The following is a 3,979-nucleotide window of genomic DNA, read 5'->3' on the forward strand; positions in this document are numbered from 1 at the left end:
GAGGTGGGGGGGGGGAGGGGTATAGGAAACTTTCGGGATAGCATTTGAAATGTAAATAAAGAAAATAATAATAAAAAAAGTGAAAAAAAAAGAAAAAAAAGTGTAGATGTTTTAGTCTTTAGAAGGGGGAACAAAATTGTTATGGGAGGTAATATGGAGACAAAGTGTTGAGCAGAGATTGAAGGAAAGGCAGAGTGAGGACTAAGTGTACCATAGGAGCTGGAGGAGAAAACCCTTTGGGAGTGTTAAGTGCTGTTCTTTAAGGCAAGGCCTGCCCTTAGTGTTCATTCATAAAATGGCTCTCTGAGATAATCCTTGCTTATTCATATTGCTTTAATTGAAGGTATATTTAGGTGCTTACACATTATTAGGGTGAACCAGGGATTATATATTTCTTCAGGGAGGGAATACCTAGGAAAGAAGAGTCACTGGCCGAAGACTCAGGGCTATCTAGATACCTCACTAGTATAGAGACGAATTCCAAGTGATAAGCTACATGGCTGAATGCCTATGATACTTTCAGTGGAGTATCATGATTATGTTTTCCAGAGTACTTACAGAGACAGAGAGGATGCAGCTTGACTCCTGTTATTCTAAAATCTCTAAGATTCCTGGGGTCTGAGGTTACTGAACCTTGGCAAGTCTTACACCTTTCTGGTAGCATGGTTCCATTTGGCATACAAGTAGAGACCACCGTAGAAAGCAGATATCTTGAATGACTGAGAAGCACCTGAGGTAATGTTCTAAGTCCTTAGTGATCAGAGAAATGAAAATCAAAACGACCCTGAGATTCTACCTTACACCAATCAGAATGGCTAAGATCAAAACCACAGGTGACAATGAAAGACCCCCCAAGAGGGGAGACCCTCACTCAAATCTCCGGATGACCTGACTCCCCAAGAACTCACAAGTGACCATCCTTGCTGCAATCACACAAGGTTTATTGATAGGAACCAGCATACTGGGGCCAACTCATATCTCACACAGAGGTAGAGGAATTTGACCCCAAGTATCTGGGAGAAGGGCTATTTAAAGGAAAAAAAACACAATCCACGGGGGTAGGGAGGGCATTACTGGAAAAATACCAGTGAAAAAATCACAAGGGGGACCTAAAAATCACAAAGGGAAACTCCCTGCTTCTCAAGATTGTTCTCAAGATTTTAATCTAACTTTTGTGGTCAGCCAGTTCCTGGAACAGGGTCACTGAACTGGCTAACCTACATTCTTGGCTTTACTCTGTTTGCTAGGGGGTCTGGATTTTTCCTGGTCTTTCAACAACACATGTTGGAGAGTATGTGGAGAAAAGGGAAGACGCCTCCGTTGCTGGTGGGATTGCAAACTGGTACAACCCCTCTGGAAATCAATCTGGAGGTTCCTCAGACAATTGGAAATATATCTACCTGAAGATCTAGCTATATCACTCTTGGGAATATGCCCAAAATATGCCACACCATGCCACAGGGGCATGTGTTTGCACTATGTTCATACAGAAGCTGGAAATAACCCAGATGCCCCATACAAGAAGAAAGGATACAGAAAACCTGGTTCATTTACAAAACGGAATACTACTCAGCTATTAAGAACGAGGATATCCTGCGATTTGTGGGCAAATTAATGGAACTAGGAAATATCATCCTGAGTGAGGTAGCCCAGACCTAAAAGGACATGCAGGGTATATACTCACTAATGCCCCCTTCGAAAAAAGGTACAAAATACCCAAGATGCAGTCCATAGAACTCAAAAAGGTCAACAAGCTGAAGTACCCAAGTGAGGATGCCTCAGTCCCACTTGGAAGGAAGAAGAAAACAATCACAAATGGGGAGGGAGGGAAGGACCTGGGAGGGAAAGTGGATAGGCTGGAGGATTTGTTTGGGAGAAGGGATCTGTTATTGGATGAGAGAAAGGACTGAAGCCCTGAGAGCAAGCAGAAAGAATGGAAACAGGAAACCTTGGGAGACAGGAGGTTGGGGGGAACCACCAGAATGCACCAGAGAACTGAGAAGTGAGAGACTCTCATGTCTCAAAGGGAGGGACCTTAGATGAAATGCCAGACAGTAGGAAGATGGAACTTATAGAGCCAACCTCCAGCAGGAAGACAAGGCATCAAATGAGGGAGAGGGAGGTGTAGCCATTCAGTGGCCAAGGAGAACTGGGTATATCTGAAAGGAAGACTAAAAATGAAAAAGGAAGGGCAAGCAAACGAAGAATGAAGCCAACACAAAATATTTCTGATCATGGCTCCAAGTTTTAGTTTTAGCTCTGCTTTTGTTTGTTTGTTTGTTTGTTTTGTTTTGTTTTTCGAGACAGGGATTCTCTGTGTAGCCCTGGCTGTCCTGGAACTCACTTTGTAGACCAGGCTGGCCTGGAACTCAGAAATATGCCTGCCTCTGCCTCCAGAGTGCTGGGATTAAAGGCGTGCGCCATCATGCCCAGCTTTAGTTCTGCTTTTCTATAGGGGAAACTCAAAGACCCATCCTTTGCTTTGGCTGAGTTATGTTGCATTGTTTCAGCTGGATTCTGTTGAAAAATAAGCTCAGCAGCTCAACAGGCAGTCTGCTTATGCAGGTGGGCAAGAGAGGAGACTTCCACCTGGGTTGGAAGACTCTACACAGAAGACTGACTGTGGTAAACAATTAAGGTCTGATTAGCCTGCTCAAGGCTAGAGGAAGGGCACAAGATGGCTACCCCACAGTCACAACTCTGACCCATAATTGTTCCTGTCTGAAAGAATTACAGGGATGGAAATGGAGAGGAGCCTGAGGAAAAGAAGGTCTAGTGACAGACCCAAAGTGGGATCTAACTCAAGGGGAGATCCCAAGGTCTGACTTTATTACTGAGGCTATGGAGCACTCACAAAAAGAGACCTAGCATGATTGCCCTCCAAAAGACCCTAAAATTAGTTGAAAGAGTCAAATGCACATATTTGCACCCAACCAATGGAAAGAAGCAGCTGACCCCTATTGTGTTAAATTAGGGAAGGTTAAAGAAGCAGACAGAAGGGTAATCCCTATAGGAGGACCAGAAGTCTCAGTTAATCAGAACCTCTGAGATCTTTCAAACACTGGACCGTCAAATAGGCAGCATACACCAGGTAATATGAGGCCCCCAACACACATACAGTAGAGGATTGTGAGGTCTGTGTTCATTCAGAGATGATAAACCTAATTCTCAAGAGACTGGAGGCTCCAGGTTGTTTAGAGGTCAAGTGGGGTGGGGGTGGGGTGGGGACATGGGGACATCCATGTGGAGACAGGGGGTGAGGAGGAGGTTTGGGGTATGGGATGTGGATGGGGGGGATAAAATGTGGTGTGGAAAAAATAATTAATTAAAAATTATTTAATTAAAGATAAATATAATAATATATGTATTACACACACGCACACACACACATTACTCACACAACTAAGACTCAGGCCACATTGCAGAAGAAAGGGAGGAAAGACTCAGAACCAGAGAATAGAGGATTTTGCTTTGAGATTGTGTCTCCTGGTAACAATGGAAGCTATATCCATAAAGTCTCAGCAACATGGTTGTGAAACATGAGGTGAATACAAAAAAACACAAATGGACATGCCAAATACAGTGTTGATCTTTTAGACATTTATTTATTTATCTATAGAAAAGGCACCATGAATGATGTGATTAGAACTTCTTTATGATAACTATCTCTGAGAAAATATCCATTTACTAAAATAGAGTAAAATTGTTGAGGTATACAGACTTTCTAATTTTTCCATAACCATATAATAGTAGCCATTATATCTGTGATGATGAAGGACAAAAAATCTTTTTTTATTAAAAGGGAAAAGACTTAATTCATTGATTGATCCATATACACAGTCCTCATGGCTTTGGGTCTTATCTTCTTGGGTTTTGCAACTTTTGTTGACTATACACTGTCTTGTTATCTTGCTGTGTTGCTCACACTTATTCTGCAGATAAGATAAGACTGAGAAAAAAAGCTTCACCAGCAGAGGCT

Source organism: Mus pahari, chromosome 3 (genome assembly GCF_900095145.1).
Source record: "Mus pahari chromosome 3, PAHARI_EIJ_v1.1, whole genome shotgun sequence".
Taxonomy (NCBI): domain Eukaryota; kingdom Metazoa; phylum Chordata; class Mammalia; order Rodentia; family Muridae; genus Mus; species Mus pahari.